This window comes from Pseudorca crassidens, chromosome 16, assembly GCF_039906515.1.
Source record: "Pseudorca crassidens isolate mPseCra1 chromosome 16, mPseCra1.hap1, whole genome shotgun sequence".
In the NCBI taxonomy this organism is placed as follows: domain Eukaryota; kingdom Metazoa; phylum Chordata; class Mammalia; order Artiodactyla; family Delphinidae; genus Pseudorca; species Pseudorca crassidens.
Window position 1 is genome coordinate 361,476 of NC_090311.1, and position 18,800 is coordinate 380,275.

Sequence of the window (18,800 nt, forward strand, 5' to 3'; positions counted from 1 at the left end):
GCGCAGGTCCCCCCGTCTCTGTGTACCCTAATCTCCTCTTCTTATAAGGACACAGACCAGATTGCACTAGGACCCACCCTAATGCCTAATTTCAACTTACTCACCCCTTTAAAAGCCCTGTCTCCAAATACAGTCACGTTCTGAGGTGCTGGGGGTTAGCCGTCCAACATGCGGATTTGGCGGAGGGGAGGGACACACAATTCAGCCCATAGCACCACCTTAACAATGGTACAGTATTAAGTCTTCTGATCCCCAGAGGGGGAAAGTCTTTCCATGTATTTAGATTTAATTTACTTCAGTGAGGTTTTATAGTTTTCAGTGTTCAAGTTTTATACTTCTTTTGTTCATTTCTTCCTATTTTGTTTTTTGATGCTATTGTAAATGGAGCTTTTTCTTCACCTCACTTATGCATAGTTCACTGGTAGTGTCTAGAAATACGGCTGAGTTTTGTATACTGACCTTGCATTCTGCAACCTTGCTGAACTCCTACAGTTCTAATCGTTTTTATACACTCCTTAGGACTTCCTGTATACAGGATCACATTATCTACGAACAGACACAGTTTCACTTTTTTGTTTCCAGTTTGAACATCTTTCATTTCCTTCTCTTGCGTGATTGCTCGGGCACCTCCAGGGCTCTGTTGAGTAGAAGTGGTGAGAGCGGGCATTCTTGTCTTGTTCCTGGTCTTAGGGAGAAAGCAATCTTTCACCATTGAGTATAATGTTACCTGTGAGTTTTTAGTAGATGCCTTTTATCTGCTTGAGGAAGTTCCCACATATTCTTAGCTTGTGTAGTGTTTTTGTGATGAAAAGGTGTTGAATTTTGTCAAAAGTATTTCTGCATCCATTGAGATGATCATGCAGCTTTTGTCTTTCGCTGTGTAAGTATTGTGCATTACATTGACTTTTATATGTTAAATCAACCTAGCATTGCTGAGATAAATCCTACTTGGTCGTGCCATATAATTTGTTCTATGTGTTGCTGGATTTGGTTAGCTAGTATTTTGCTGAGAACTTTTGAGTGTGTAGTCATAAGAGACATTGTATTTTTTTCTTATGATATCTGTGTCTGGTTCTGGTAACTGGGTAATACAACTCTCTTAAAATGAGCTGGGAAGTGTGTGTGAACAATTGGTATTAATTTTCCTTTAAACATTTAGTAGAATTCACCATGAAGTCATGTGAGCCTGGAATCTTCCTTGCTGGAAGTTTTTTGATTACTTATTCAATCTCTTAACATTATAGGTACATTCAGATTTTCTCTTTCTTCTTAAGTCTGTTTTGGCAGCTGGTCTAGAATGTGTTGGTTTTCTAGGAATTGGTCCATTTCTTCTAGGTTACCTATTTTGCTGGCACACAGATGCTTGTAGCATCCCGTATAGTATCCCGTAGAATCATGTTTTTATTTCTGTAAGGTCACTTGTGATGCTCTCACTCTCATTCCTGATTTTAAGGATTTGAATCATCCCTCTTTTTTTCATGATCATTCTAGCCATATATGTTAAAATAATATTTTCAAATCATCAATTTTGATTTAAATTTTTTCTCTATTGTTTTTGTATTCCTATTCAATTGATTTCTACTCTAGAATTTATTACATCTTCCCTTCTGCTTGCTTTGGGTTTAACTTGCTCTTCTGCTTCTACTTAATTAGGATGGAAAGTTAAGTTACTGATTTGAGATCTTTCTTCTTATTTAATGTAGGTGTTTACAGGTATAAATGGTATATGCATTACAGGTATAAGTTTTCCTCTAAGCAGTGCTGTAGCTGCATCTCCTATGTTTTCATATGTTGTGTTTTCAGTCTCATTCACCAAAAAATATTTTCTAACTTGCTTAGTGATTTCTTCTTTCACCCACTTGTTATTTAGAAGCGTATTGTCTACTTCTCACATATTTTTTACTTTTCAAAATTTCCTTGTTATTGATATTTCATTTTATTCTCTTGTGGTCAGTGAATATACCTTGTATGAACTCAATGTCTTTACATTTATTGAGATCCTAAGTTACAGCCTAATCCACAGGCTGTCCTGGAGAATGTTCCATGTGTCCTCGAGAAGAATGTATATGTCACTGCTGATGGGTGAAGTGTGTTATAGATCAGCGGTCCCCAACCTTTTCGGTACCAGGGAACAGTTTTGTGGAAGACAATTTTTCCACAGACCGGGGAGGGGGGATGGTTTCGTGATGGTTCAAGCGCATTACATTTATTGTGCACTTTATTTCTATGATTATTACATTGTAATATATAATGAAATAATTATACAACTCACAGTAATGCGGAATCAGTGGGAGCCCTGAGCTTGTTTTCACTTGCCACTCACTGATAGGGTTTTGATATGGGTCTGCAAGCAGTTCATTTATTATGGTCTCTGTGCAGTCAAAGCTCTCCGCTAATGATAATCTGTATTTGCAGCCACTCCCCAGCGCTAGCATCATCGCCTCAGCTCCAACGCAGATCATCAGGCATTAGGTTCTCATAAGGAGCGCGCAACCTAGATCCCTTGCATGTGCAGTTCACAGCAGGGTTTGCGCTCCTACAAGATTCTAATGCCACCACTGATCTGACAGGAGGCGGAGCTCGGGCGGTAATGGGAGCGATGGGGAGCAGCTATAAATACAGCCACTTGCCCACCACTCACCTCCTGCTGTGCAGCCCCATTCCTAACAGGCCATGGACGGTAGCGGTCCATGGCCCGGAGGTTGGGAGCCCTTGCTCTAGATGACTATTAAATCGAGTTGGGCTTTATTGTTGGTCAAGTCGTTTATCTCCTTGCTGATATTTTGCCTAGTTGTTCTCTATATACATTAGTGAAAGGGAAGGTTGGTGTCTCTAGCTAGTATCGATGAATTGTCTATTTCTCCTTTCAATTATCTGAGTTTTTGATTAATCTAAATTTTGGGGCTCTGTTGTTAGGTACCTGTATATTCATAATTGCTGTATCTTCCTGATGGATTGATTCTTTTATCATAACAAAATATCCTTGTTGTCTCCAGCAATAATTTTTGTCATAGAATCTATTTTGTCGGATATTACTATAGAACTTCAGCTCTTTTTGGTTACTGTTTGCATAACACCTTTTTCTATCCTTTACTTTCAACCTTTTGCTGTCTTTGAATCTAAAATGTATGTCTTGTAGATCGTGTGAAAAAAATCATTAAAAAACATCCATTCTGCCAATCTCTGCCTTTGATTTGAGTGTATAGTCTGTTTACATTTAATAAAGTTACTGATAAGGTAAGATTTACATCTACCATTTTTCTATTCGTTTTATGTGTGTCTGATGTCTTCTTTGGTCCTCTAACCTCTATTCGTGCGTGTGTGTGTGTGTGTGTGTGTGTGTGTGTGTATGAAATTGATATTTTCAAATATGCTATTTTAATTCCATTCTTTGTTTAAGCTATATATTCATATACATTACATTACTTTATAGTATAATTAATGTATTATAATAGAGACTATAAATTATATATTATTATATTATAATTATGAGTTATTTTCTTATTGGTTGCCCTGGAGACTACAATGACCATCTTAACTTAAAATGATCTAGTTTTATTAATACCAACTTAATTTCAATATTATTCAAAATTTGCCCCAATTTGACCTTGTTCTCTCTCCCGCTTTTGTGTAATTTTTGTCATACAAATGACATCTTTATACATAGTAAGTCTATTGACACTTTTATAATTATTGAGTTATGTGTTTTAAATTAGATAGAAGAAAAGAGTTACAAATGAAAATTCATTTATGCCATATGTAGTTACTTTTACTGTCAATTTCCATTTTTCATGTGGATTTAAATTACTGTCTAGTATCTTTTCATTTTAGCCTGAAGTACTCCCTTTAAGATTTCTTGTAAGGCAGGCCTGCTAGTGGTGAATTCTCTCAATTTGGGTTTATCTGAGAATGTTTGAATCTCTCCTTCTTCTTTTTTTTTTTTGCGGTACGCGGGCCTCTCACTGTTGTGGCCTCTCCCGTTGCGGAGCACAGGCTCCGGACGCGCAGGCTCAGTGGCCATGGCTCACGGGCCCAGCTGCTCCACGGCATGTGGGATCTTCCCGGACTGGGGCACGATCCCGTGTCCCCTGCATCGGCAGGCGGACTCTCAACCACTGCGCCACCAGGGAAGCCCCCTCTCCTTCTTTTTTGAAGGATTGTACTTCTGGATATAGAATTCTTGACTGACAGTACAGTTGACGCATGAACAACATGGGTGAGCAACACGTGTGGGTCCACTTGCTTATGTGTGGATTTTTTTTTGTTTTGTTTTATGGTTTTTTAAAATATTTATTTATTTATTTGGCTGTGCTGGGTCTTAGTTGTGGCTGGCGGGATCTTCTGTTTTTGTTGCAGCATGTGGGATTTTTAGCTGCAGCATGTGAAATCTTAGTTGTGGCATGTGGGATCTAGTTCCCTGATCAGGGATCGAACCCAGGCCCCCTGCATTGGGAGCACAGAGTCTTAGCCACTGGACCACCAGGGAAGCCCTTTGTGAATTTTTAAAAATAGTAAATACTCAAACTAGTGGTTTCCAGCGGGGAGAGGGAAGGGGGAAGGAGCAATAAAGGGGGAGGGGAGTAAAAGGTACAGATTATTAGGTATAAAAGAAGCTACAGGGAATATAGCCAATATTTTATAATAACTATAAATGGAGTGTAACCTTTAAAAATGTGAATCATTATATTGCACACCTGTAACTTATATACTACTGTACAGCAAATATACCTCAATAAAAAATAGTAAATACTACCGTGCTACACGATGTGCAGTTGGTTGATTTGGAACCATGGATATGGAGGAGTCGAGTGTACAGAGGAGCATCTATAAGTTATATGCGAATTTTTGACTGTGTGGAGAGTGGGAACCCCTAACCCCAGCGTTGTTCAAGGGTCAACTGTCTTCTTTCTGCACTTGGATTATGTCATTTCACTGCCTCTGGCCTCCACAGTTTCTGGTGAGAAGTCAACTGTTATTTTATGGAGGATTGCTTACACATGGGGTTCACTTTCTCCTGCTGCTTCCACGGTTCCCTCTTTGTCTTTGTCTCTGACAGAGTGACCATGAGGTGTGTAGGTGTGGCACTCCAGTTTATTTTCCTTGGAGTTTGTTAAGTTTCTTGCATATGCAGATGAATGTTTGTCATCGACTTTGGAAGTTTCTAGCAGTTATTTGTTCCAATAGTCTTTCTCTCCCCTTCTTCTTTTCTCTCCTCCAGAGGCTTCTATTATGCATACGTGGGTATTCTTGATGATGTCCTGCAGTTTTCCGAGGCAGTGTTCATCTTTCTTTATTTTGACATTTTGGTAGTGTTTTCATCACAGTTATGAAGGAGCAGATTTTCAGAGTTCTTAATCCACCATTCTGGAAGTGCTTCTCTTGCCTCTCCCTTTATCCCGTTGTCAGCGCTTATTCAAGAGCTTTCCAAAAAACGTCCAGGAAACCTGAAATTGCTTTTATTATTGGTTAGAACGTAGCCACTCCTATGTGCAAAAGAGGTTGGAATGTGAGCATTTAGCTTTTCCAGACTTTAAAAAGTGGATGTATTCAAAGAAGAAAGTGATTGGAAATGGATGTTAGATTATCAGTTAATAGCGTGTGCCCTGTTATGGTTAGCAGTCTTCTGTGTATTCTTCTGATTTTTAAAAACTTATATAAATACACACACACACACACATTTCCCTCCCAGAGAATTGTATCACAGTAATCACAAAATTATCTTCTTAGCAATAATTATACCACAGGTATGTATTTTTAGACCTGGAACATACAGCTCTTCATCATTCATCTTCATGACTGGAGAATATTTCATTTTGTGAATATTTCATAATTTGTCGATTTTGAGTTGATGAACAGTTAGTTTTCCCCCAACCTTTTGCCATTACAAACAGTGCTGCAATGATATCCTTGCACATGTATTTTTGTTCAGAGGTGCATATATTTCCATAAGATAGTTCTGTGAGAGTGAGGTTGTTAGATCATCAGGCGTGCAGACTTGAGATGTGAATAGATACATAAAATTGCCCCTCAGGAAGGTTGCGGTCCTTCAGAGCCCTGCACAGTGGTCAGTCCTTCAGAGCCCTGCACAGTGGTCAGTCCTTCAGAGCCCTGCACAGTAGTCGGTCCTTCAGAGCCCTGCACAGTGGTCAGTCCTTCAGAGCCCTGCACAGTGGTCAGGCGCGCTCATTTCTACACATGTTTTCTGCCACTGGATGCTGTCAGTTACTGACAACTGAGAAAATGCTATCTCATTACTCTATTTTGCATTTCTCTGATCAATAAAGTTCATCAGCTTTTCACTCATTTATTAGCTATTTTAATTTTTAATTTAATAAAATATCTATATATTTTTCCCTTTTTATATTCGTGTTTAATATATTTCTTTTTTTTAACATCTTTATTGGGGTGTAATTGCTTTACAATGGTGTGTTAGTTTCTGCTTTATAACAAAGTGAATCAGTTATACATATACATATGTTCCCATATCTCTTCCCTCCTGCGTCTCCCTCCCTCCCACCCTCCCTATCCCACCCCTCCAGGCGATCACAAAGCACCGAGCTGATCTCCCTGTGCCATGCGGCTGCTTCCCACTAGCTATCTACCTTACGTTTGTTAGTGTGTATATGTCCATGCCTCTCTCTCGCCCTGTCACAGCTCACCCCTCCCCCTCCCCATATCCTCATCGTGTTTAATATATTTCTTATGAGGTTTTTAGAACTTTTAAAAAATAGGTATAGGTTTATTTTAAATATTATCATACTTTTACTTGTTTCATTTATGAAAACATTGTGGCGTCAGGGAGGGAGGAAAAAAGGAAACTTTCTTCCTGCGCAAAGGGTGTGCTATCGACCCAAGAGGACAGGGCAAAAATTGCTCAGTTTGCTCTCCCGGGCTGAGGGCGGCCTGCGGTGAAACTTGGAAGAGAATTCCATCCCTTCCCTGGCAGTCGTACCGCGCCCAGGAACGTTCGGAAAAAAAGTTGCCTGGTCCCTGGTCCCCAGTCGGAGGCCCCCAGTGAAGAAACGCGCGCCAAGAGGATCCAGACCAGGCCCTGCGCCAGGGGGTCCGGCGACGAGTCCCGGCCGCCCAGCGATTCCGATGGGTCCCGCTCCCTGGACTGCCGGTTGTCCTAGAACTCTTTATATATCCATATCAAATAAATATTTGTTATTTTCCTGTTTTATGCGTTGAAAATAATTTCTCCCAGTCTCTTGTTTGATTTGTCATATAGACATTTAGATTTTTATGTAGTTAAAAATTTCAGAACTTTTCCTTTATGGCTTTCAAAATTTAGATCATGCTTAAAAAGACTTTCTCGGACTTTCCTGGCGGTCCAGTGGTTAAGACCCCGCGCTCCCAATGCAGGGGGCCCAGTTTCCATCCCTGGTCAGGGAACTAGATCCTGCATGCATGCTGCAACTAAGACACAGTGCAGCCTAAATAAATATTAAAAAAAAAAAAAAGAGACCTCTATCTTGAGATTACAAAACACTTCTGTTATATTTTTGTCTCTGTTAATTACTTTTTAATCGTGTAATTTAACACTTGTCTTAAATCAATGTGATCTTGTCATTTCTAAGTAAGATGTGCTGATTTCTCACATTATAATCATGTTTTGTTAAATGCTGCTTTATTTTAAAAGTTACTTTGATATATTCAATGCACATTAAGACTGGTGATTTATCTTTTAACAAATTGTACCTTTTAGCAGCAGAACATATTTTTGTCCCCTTTGATAATTGCTGACACATGTTTTCTTTTGTCCATCCCAGCGTTTTAAGGTCTCTACGCCATTTTGTCCTTGAGGAGTGCCTGGTACAATCCGTTCGTTTGACATAATTGAAAATTCTTTCTTTTTAACAGGAGAATTATGTCACGTTCATTGTGACTGCTGGTAAATACGGCCTTATGACTTATATCCTTTCCCTATTAGTTGCTGACTTTGTCATATTCTGTTTGTTCCTTTTCTTCTGCGATGCTTTGGTGTCTTTATGTTCTGTTGTCATTCTACTAATGATTACCCTTAAGTTTGAAAGTACACATAGACTTATTAACCTGAAGAGTTCTTTTGATCTGAGCAAAAAGAGACCTTTAGCATACTTTTCCTCTCCACTTTCCATGCAATATACCACTCTGCCCCAACTCAGGAATTTTAGTTTCATAATATTAGTTTTAAGTATGTTTAAATGTATTTTCTTCTGTTTTTTTTTTTTAACATTTGTTTATTTGGCTGCACCGTGTCTTTGTTGCAGCGCGTGGGATCTAGTTCCCTGACGAGGGATTGAACCTGGGCCCCCTGCATTGGGAGCGTGGAGTCTTAACCACTGGACCACCAGGGAAATTCCTATTTTCTTCTATTTTTGAAAGTCAGCTTTTGCAATTGCATGAATATTTATAGCCATCTTATCAAGTCATTATTTTCCTTTAAGTATACACTTTACTGGTCTCTTTGCCTGTTACTTTTACATTATATCTTTTTCTTGGACTCAGCCTCCTAGAAGTGTAAAATCTACACTCAAACAAGTCTCAGGGGAGAGGATGGGCCACATGTTTGCAATATGCAGTGAGCCTTTCCCCGCAAGATTGCTCCTGGGCTGCAACCCCCACAGGCTCCTTGACCTCCCTGCATGGGCCAAGCTCTCCTTAGCGGTAGATTCTGTGGTAACAGTATTTTCTACCAGGTTGATTTTGTGCACTGACTTCCCCTGCCTTCTTACTCACAAGAAGACACACAACTATCCCAGAAGTTCCTTAAGAGGCAACCCAGTAGCCATGAATCCTTAGACCACAGACGTAAAAAGTATTACTTCTCTGGGCACCCAAAAGGCTGTGGATAAGCAAGAAGGAGTGGAGTAGAGTTGGAGCTGAAAATAGGATGCTCTCCTGGAAATTCCCTCTTCCTTTGTAGGTAAAAGGTTTGCGAAGAGCCACATAGAAATATGGGCAGGTAAGTATGTGACATTTAATGCACTCTGGGCTAAAAAGAATGACCTTGACAAAGCCAAAATCTCTTCCAAGTAAAACAAAAGCAGAGAACACACAACCTCCCAGGGTCCAAAGGGTGAGCTGGCTTGGCCCGGGAGCAGAATTTTCACATCAAAGGGACTGGGGATTATAAGTGTGTGTTCTCTCATCTGTCCCCTGGCTCTGCATTCGTCTCAGAGCTGCTGTTTAAAATTCCGGGAGCAAGCAGCACAGTTTCCCTACGTGCAGAAGAGTTAGCCCCGCGTGGTGGACGAAGGCGCGCTCCTGAATTCCAGGGGTGTGGCTTCTGCTTACTGAGACTCCAAAGGAGATGCCAGCACAGAGCAGTGGTGGGGCTTGGCAACAGAAGGGTCCCCCAAAGGGCAGTGATGCCTGTGGAAGCTGGATGGACCCAGAGAGAGGACCAGCCACTGCAGGACCTACCAGAGGGCCCAGAGGAGAGGCAAAAGGAAAAAGCCTAAAGCAAACTTGTCCTTTATTATCTTTCATATCATCCTTGGTACGTTGAAAAGAATGTATGAGAAATTCCTCATGTAAATCAAGGTATAAGAACAGTGAACACCAAGCAATCCGCTGCTAATCCCAGAACGAGCACCTCACTTCCAGCTGCACCTGCCTGCCTCCGTCCTGTCCCTGTGCCTCCAGAGGTGACCACTGCCCCGAATTTCCCTTCTGATATTCTCGGTGGTTTTCTTGCCAATGTTTTCACATTGTTTCATTTTTCTTATTTTTGAATTCCTAGAAATGATTCCATCATTACCTCTAGGCGCCCTGTGAGCCGTGGCTGGGAGTCAGTGACCAGGACTGTCCACTACCCACGTTCCTGCTGCTGCAAGGAGTGATGCTCGGGCCGTTAATGCATGCTTCCTGGAACACCTTGCAGGAGCATCTCTAGGCCAGGAGTCTCAAGGTCTACGTCATACATGACACCATGTCACTTCTTAAGTGTTTGAACCCATTCAACTCTTACCAGCATGTCCAAGTGTTCCTGTCCATTCACAACACTTAATACTAACGGAGCTCCTAATGTGTACCCGACTAATGGGCACGAAATGGTATTTAATTCTGGTCCCAATTTGCATTTCTCTGATTATGAATGAAGTAGAGAATCTCTTTATGTATGTTTATTCATCAGACCCGTGTCTTCTTCTGTAGAATGGCTACCCGTGTACACGCTCTTCCCTTGTGGTCTCTGTCTTATTCTCGTGGTTTGTCGCACTGCTTTATGTATTGTAGCTAATGGCCGTTTTTCAGTTTTATGTGTTGCAGTGGCGTGCTTCCTCTTCGGGGGCCTCCTTTTCACACTATGGCATTTTTAAAAAATAAATGGATACTTTAAAATTGTCGGTCTTATATTTTGGAGCTAGCACTTTTTTGGGTTTAAAAATCTGTCCTTGCCCTGGAAATATCAGAAAGATAGTTGCCCATATTTAAAGTTTTACTTTTCACATTTACATCTTAAATCCATGTGGAACTGATTTTTGTGTACGGTAAGGGCTAAGGGTAAAATCTGTTTTTCCCGTATAGATGTTAATCATCCCAGGACAATCAACTAGGCTTTATGGCTCGTACATGCAATTTAAGTGTGGCGCACAGACTGAGGCTGTCTGTGAATGGTCTGCTCTGTCTGTGCTGAGACCAGGACAGAAACTGAGAGGAGGCAGTGACATAGAAACTTCGACATTGCTGTGCTTACCGAGCACATGATTTTTTTCCCAGTAAGTCACTTCTATTATGTTTTGAAAAAATATTGGCTCATAACAGGTTGCAAAATAACAAAAACCATGCAATACACCAACTCTTTACTACAGATAGTCAGAGAGGCACTGGCCCAAATGAGTCCCATTTATGTAAATGTTCAGGTAGCGCTTGAACAGCTGCATGTGCTGTGATGGGGAGGTTATTCAAGTGTCTTTCTTGCTATCAAAAATACTTGCTTGTTGGCTTGACTTCGTGATGGACAGAGCACTATTAGTAGCTTCAGATCTCTCCCAGTAGGCCGATCAGTTTTCCTTTTAGAGACTTTGCGACTGTTTTATCAGGTACGTTGACGTTAGTATGCCTGAAAATACCTTCTCTGCCTCAGAGTCTGTTGTGTTGGACATTGATGTCGCTACCCTGGTTTCCTGTATAATGTATTAAAGGCCAACTGGCAGAGACCAAAGGGTAACTTGTGAGACCAAAGGGTCATTGGTGGGGCTGCTATTGGCTTACATATACCCAAAGCCTATCTCAGGGATGGGGGATTTGGGAACGAGACTTACATGTCTCACGAGAGACTCTGGCCCAGTCTAACAATACACAATCTTCTTTAAATTTCACACCCCTCCACTGAATGGGGGGACCTTAGCTAACCACCCAAGGAAACATGGGGTAATGAACTTGTCAGGGCCGTGCTGTCCCTCATCCAGAGGAGTGACCCAACTTGCTGGCAATCCGTCTTCTCTCCTCCAACTCTGGCGCTCAAAACGACGTTCAGTTTTTTCAAAGATTACTGTGGTGACTTTTGCATGTTAAACTGATCTTCCATTCCTGGGCCAAACTGAAACCGGTTGTGCTATATTATCTGTTTTATATGTTATATTATCTGTTTTATATGTTGCTAAAGTCTAATTGCAAATATTATGTTCACAAAGTATATTGCTCTGTATTTCCTGGTCGATTTTGAGGGCTATGCTGGCCTAATGGAAAGATTTGGGAAGTATTTCCTTTTCCTCTATTCCTTGTCTCCAATTTGTGGGTGACTGGCAATATTTTTCCTTAAGTGTTTGACAGAATTCACCAGTGAAGTCATCTTTGTCAAAAGGCTTGTTTTGTATTCCTCATCACTCAATTTGAAATATTTTCTAATTTCTTTTGTGATTTCTTCTTCGACCCATGGTTTCTGAGAAGTATGTTGCTTAATTTCCAAGTATTTGGGGGAGTTTCTAAATATATTTCTGTTATTTATTTCTAGTTTAATTCTGTGTGGTCTGGGAATATACTCTTCTGATTTCAATCCTTTCTAATTTATTGACAGTTACTGTATTGCCTCATACAGTCTACATTGGTGACTGTACCATGTGCTCTTGAAAAGAATATGTACTGTGCAGGGGTTCAGTGTAAGGTTTATGAATTTTTATTGGGTCATTTTGGTTGGTAGTGTTGTTTACTTTTCCTATGAATAACTGAATCTTTTGTCTTCATTTTCTAGCAATGGTTGAGCATGGAACAGTAAGTCCTCCAACTATGATGTGGTTTTGTCTATTTCTGCTCTTAGTTATGTCCATTTTCATTTCACATATCTTGAAACTGTTAATAGCTGCATTCACCTGTAAGATTACCTTGTCGTTCTGGAGAGGTGGCCCTGTTGTCATTACAAGACGCTCCTCAATCTCAGTAATACGCCTCATCTTGAAGTTTATTTTATCTGCCATTCGTGTGGCCACACCAGCTTTCATATACTTACTGTTTGCATGGTATACATTTTTCATCTTTTAATTTTTATCCTATTTGTGTCATTCTATTTAAAGTACATCTCTTGTAAATAGCATGAAACGTGGCCTTGTTTTTTTAGCCATTCCACCATTTAATTAGATTGTTTGGTCCATTTACATTAAACGCAATTATTGACATGGTAGAGTGTAAGTCTGCCATACCATTGTTTTCTATTTGTCCAGCTACTCTTTGTTCCTCTTCCCCTAACTTCTTTTGGGTTGCTTTTTTAGTGTTCCATTTTATTTCTATTGACTTTTTAGCTATATTTCTTATACAATAAGCATCCCAAACCCACGACAGCGTGTCTTGAATTAATATTGTAGTATTTCACATGATCCTTTTATTTCACATCCTATCTGATACTAATTCTGTTAATGATTTTAATAGCAAATACTGTATTTTTCAGTTGGAAGCTTTTCATTTGTTTTTCTTCTTGTTTATCCATATCTTACTGAAACTCTCCTCTCCTTACACATTATATTCATCTTTTCTTATAATTTATTTAACATATATATATTGTCCCATCCAGTGTAACTTTCATCTCATACATTTGGTTTTCATCTCTAGAAGTTTGGTGTGGATCTTTTATGTATCTTCCATGTCTCTGCTTCGCTTTTTGGGCTACTAAGTGAGTTGCATGACATGAGATCAATGTACAAAAAATCAACTGTACTTCTATATACTAGCAACAAACAATTGCAAATTAAAACTTGAAAATACCAATTACAATATCACCAAGAATATGAACTACTTAGGAATGCACCCAACAAAAGACATGAAAGATCTACACACTGAGAACTACAGATGACCACTGGGGCAAATTAAAGGCCTAAATAAATCAAGAGATGCTCTGTGTCCCTGGACCAGAAGCCTCAACATCATTAATACATCGCTTCTCACCAAACTGATCTCTAGTTTCAATGTAATCTCATCCAAAGCCTCCCGAAAACTTGTCTGTAGAAATCGACAAGTTTATCCTAAGACTCATGTGGAAATTCAAAGGACCTAGAAGAGCCGAAACAACTTTGAAAAAGGGTAACAAATTTGGAGGACTGACACCACCTGATTTCAGATTTATTATAAAGCTACAGGAATCAAGAAAATGCATTGGTGTTAAGACAGACAAACAGACGAATGGAACTGAATAGGGAGACCAGAAATAGATCCACAAATATATGGACAATGGATTTTTATCAAAGCAACTCAGTAGAAAACAGTGAACTTTGATCCATACCTCATACCATATGCAAAAATTAACTCAAAATGCATTATAGACCTAAATGTAAAATCTAAAATTATAAAACTTCTAGAAGAAAACATAGGAGAAAACCTTTGTGACCTGGGATTATGCAAGTATTTCTTAGATATGACCCCAAAATACAAAATATAAAAGAACCAATAGATAAAGGAACTACATCAAAATTTAAAACTTTTCTTTGAAATAGCGCAAAGGACAAACGACAGACCGAGAGAAAATACTTGAGAAGCACACATCTAAGAAAGGACTGATATTCAGAAGATATAATGCACCCTCATACGCAAGGATAAGCAAATCACCCAATGATCTAATAGGCAAAGTATTTGAACTTCACCAAAGAAGAAACATGGATGGCAAATAACCCTCTGGGGAATTTCAAATTAAAACAACAATGCAGCCCCTACAGGCCTGTCAGAAGGACTGGAATTCAAAGACGCCGAGTGTCATCGGTGAAGACGTGGGCAGCCGCGCTCACGGTATGCAGCCGCCCGGGGAGGGTGCGGCATTTCACAGCGAGTTACACACACCCCACCACGCGATCCCGCCGTCTCACTCCTAGGTAGTTACCCAGGAGGAATTAAAGCCTGTGCGTATGAAAGGTCTTGTACAGGAACGTTCATAGCTGCATTATTCACAACAGCCGAAAACTCAAGCAACAAAAACGGCTGTCAACAGGCAAATGTGGCAAATCCATACAACAGAATAAAAACAGAATAAAAAGGGTGAACTACACGGCCACAGGGACATGATTCCATTTACATAAAACTGACTGACAGGGACAGAAAACAGGTCAGTATTGCCTGGAGAGGAGGGGCCGGGGGCGGAGAGGAGGAAGCTCTGGGCTGGTGGAAATGCATGTTCTCTTGGTCGTGGTGAGGGTTTCCTGGGTGTGCACATACGTCAAAACTGACCAAACTGTATGCTTTTTATGTGTGCTATTTAGTGTGTCAATTACACCTCAAGAATGCTGTGTTTAAAGAAGGAAAAGCCTCCCACAGAGAAAACCCCAGGCCCAGAAGCAACAGAATCAGCAATGTGTGCAAAACATACTAATTACGTCCAAGCTGGCTTTTCTCCAGGAGCGCGATGTCGGCTTAACGTTAGAAAATCACTGTAAACTCCCACATTGAAATACTACGAGAGAAAAATCACAGTCATCTTCAGAGATGCAAAAAAAGTATATAACATTCAATATACATTTGATAATAAATAAATAAGGTAAGACTTTGTAAACTAGAAGTGGGAGGGAATTTCCTTAATCTGATAAGAAGTGTCACCAGAACACAGCTCACAGCCAACGTCCTACTTTCTGAGATCAAAAACAGGCTACTCTCACCATTTCTATCTGACTTTGCCCTGGAGGTCTTAGCCAGCGCAGTAAGTTAAGAAGAAAATCATAAGTGTTGGAAACTGTCATTCTCACAGACAAGGCCACTGGGAATGTGAAAATCCAGAAGAATCTGCAGATAGGTTAGCAGAACTCAGAAGAAAGTTTATCGAGATAACTGGATAACTTGTCAATAAACAAGTCACTCGTTTTTCTATATGTGAGAATAAACAGAAAATGAATTCTTTTAACTAGATACACTTTATAAAAGCAACAAAAATATTAAATATCTAGGAATTACTCTAATGAAAGAGGTGGAGACTTTATGAGAAAACTGAGTGACACTGAAGGAAAGTTTAAGGAAGGAAGGAAAGGCACCAAGTTCACAGAAGACTCAGTCTTGCAAAGACGTAAAATTTTCCCGAATTAAACTATTGAAGGAGGGGGACTAGACGACAGAATGATTCTAAAATTTACACGGAATCCAATGAGTGGGAATATCATCCAAGTCAACTAGAAGCAGCCCTCAGCAGCCCCTTTTGGACGCGGTCCGTGGTGGTCGGGGGTCTCCTACAAGGGCCAGCTGGGCAGCGTGGGGTGGAAGCAGAGAGCAGCGTCTAGGAGTACATTCCCTCCTCCCCGCAGACACCACCAGGCACCTCCAGGGGCCAGGCAGGCCTCCGTGGGGTGAGGAAGTGAGGGTGCCGGTTACCAAGGGGCAGAGGTGGGAATTTCCATGCTGATGCTGGAAGGAAAGGAGGTGAAGACCCAGGAGCCGAGATGGACGAGGGCCCTGGAGGTGTGGGGCTGGGGTGGAGAGCTCAGCGTGTCCTGGCGCAGGAACTACTGGGTAAAGATAAGGTCTCTGGGGGAGGCAGGAAGTCCGGCCAGCCTGTGGCTTGTTTTCCGAGAAGGGGTGGGGGGTAGAGTTTAGGAAGCCTTCCGGGAAGGCAGCTCATGCTGCAGAGCCAGAGATGGGGGCTCTGCAGGGGGTGGGTGAGTGCCAACCCTGGAGAGGGGGGCAGCGCTCACTGCGGTGGGACCAGGGGTGCTGTGGGAGTGACCCAAGAAACAGGCCAAGAGCGGAAGCTGTGGGCCGTGGGAAGCCGGGGTGTCAGTGCGGAGGGGCTGACGAGGCGTGGGGTCCAGGGCCCTGGGAAGTGGAGGTTGAACCAGCGGCCGTGAGCCGAGAGGGCTGTCCACGGATGCCGGGGCTCCCGAGAAGAAAATCTCCAACCGTGAGCCAAAATCGTCAACAAACAAGCGAGAAGTCCCAGCAGTTCTGCAGCCTGAGGCAGCCCGTGCCGAACAGGCCTCCGGGAGAGACATCCGACCCGTCAGTCTCTGTGGGTGCGCGGCGGTGCCAGGTCCCAGGAAGGTAGGAAGGCGCAGCGGTGGGGAGACCTGCCCTAGGAGAGCAAGCCCTGAGCGGACTGGTGGCGCGGGTGGGCGGCCAGGGAGGCTCACGTGGGGCCGGAGCCACACCCCCTGGAAGGTTCTAGCGGCCTCTCTGCCGCAGGCAGAGCCGGGGGAGGCTGAGGCCACGGTGCTGCAGACAGAGGTCCACAGGGTGGGCGGCCCTGCACCGGAGCCCACAGCTGCGCCGCTGCGCCCAGGCCCAGCAGGAAGAGAGTGAGAGTGGACACACCACCCACACCACCACCACGTCTCAGCGTCCTCCCGTGGTCATCAGGGCTGGCCACGTTCTCAATCACTTAAAATTACATCCTGAATACATTAGCTCTGGCATCCTGAGAACGTGGTGGACCAGGCGAGGTTAAGGACATCATCAACAGCTAAAGAAGACCAACCTCATCAGCCTCGCCGGGGCTCACTCCTCCCCGCCAACCTGCCCGCTCCAGGCTCCTTTCCCATCCCACACCCTCGGCCGTGGGAGGCCCCAGGCCTTGGGCCTCTTCTCAGCCTCGTGAGGAAATGCCATCGTGCCCAGACGGACCCCCGAAGGCTCACCTCCACCCCCAGCCCAGCTCTGGACTCCAGTCTCACACGTCCACGTCTCCACCTGACTGTCCTTTCATCTCCAAATAAGCATACAGAAAACTTACTTCTGACTTCCACCGAACCCCTCAATCCCATGGCTCCCAGAGCCTGGGACTCCTGGCTCTTCCACACCTACGTCCAATCCATCAGCCAAGCCCACGGGCTCTGCCCCAGAATCCATCCTGTGGTGGATGCGACTGACCCACCACAGTCACACTAGAGTGCACGCTACAAGCTGCAGCCACAGCCCCAGACCAGACCCCGGCGCTTCGCTCCTTTAAAGCAAAGATGCATCTGGCCCCGCTCTGGTCAGAGCCCTGCACCTCTCCCTGAGAAAGCCAAGCGCCGAGGACACCAGCGGGCTATGTGCACTGACCACTGAGAGGCGCCCACCTCTGAGCTCGGCCGTGGTTCTGCCCCAGGCCCCTCCCCAGCACGTAGCCCACGCCGCAGCACCCTGAGGCCTTTGCAGTCACCATTGGCTCTGCCTGGCCCTCCTTCCCCTGCTATCTCCAGTGCCCCTGGGCCCTCAGGAGTCGGCGCAAGCCACAGCCCTGCCCTGCACCCGGCACGCGTCACCACCCGTGGGCCCCAGGAGGGCCTGCTCACCAGCCTGCCATCCACCTCCTCCAGCACCCCAGCTCCACGTGGCAGGAACTTGTCTGTTCACTGCTGCATCTGAAGTTGAGAGCCCAGGCGGAGACCAGTGAGGACCCAGCAAACGCCTCTGAACGATGAAGGAGTAAAGGACTTCTGTAAAATGACTTCGGGGCAGAGGGACACACAGCCAAGCTACCCCCACCCGGGACCAGCGGGGCCGCTGGAGTGGCCGCAGGGCCCTCTCCCACCTTTAAGGGGCCAGTAAGCTGTCCCCTGCAGCCTGTGGGACCCCTTCTCTGATTCAGCACAGAGACTGATGGCGAGGTCTGTGCCCCACGTGCCAGGAAGCGGCCGAGGCCCCTTGCGGGTTCCTGGGCAGAGGGTCCTAGGGCCGACACCCCTTCGTGCCTCACTAAAGGGTTTCTCCGTCCACCTCATGTGACCCTCACAGTGGACCACCGGAGAGCAAGGAGGTAGGTGACCATGCGGCCGGCAGGGAGCCCCAGCCACTCGGAGCAGGCAGCGTGGAGCCCACCCAGGACAGCAGGGTCTGGGGCACGGCCCAGGCCGCTCCTGTGCCCCCAGCTCTGGCCAGGGGTGGGCAGTGGTTTCTACCCGAGCCCCCTCTGCTGCATTGAGCGGCCGCTGGATGGCAGGGTGTCCACCTGCACCCACATCCTACCTCTGTCACACCGGCTGTGGTCCCACAAGGACAGCGGGGGAGGGCAGGTTTCCCTCTGGGCTCTGATTCCCGCCACTCTGGCTGACAGAGCTAATCACAGGACAGGAGGGCCCCTGGGCGGAGGCCTGGCCTCCCAGGAGGAGCTGCGGGCCGTGTGGGTGTCTTGTGCACCGGCCCCTGGGACGGGTGGGGGCTGGAGGGGGAGGAGGCTGGCCCTGTCCTCCTCCGCCTGCCTCTCCCTTCTGTGGGCTCTTTTCATGTGAGAAGAAAGTGACTGAGGATCGACGTCAGCCTCCCATTTAAGACTCGGTTATCCTTTGGAAACACACTCGTGGGCTGGGAGGCGGGTGGTGTGGGCTCCCAGGCTGCCCAGCCCCCGGCCGCTCTCCCCGCGCAGAGGAGGCTGTGGTCCGCTGTGCTTTCCCAGAAGACCAGACTCCCGTTGCTGTGAAACAGGGACCTCAGAGGAG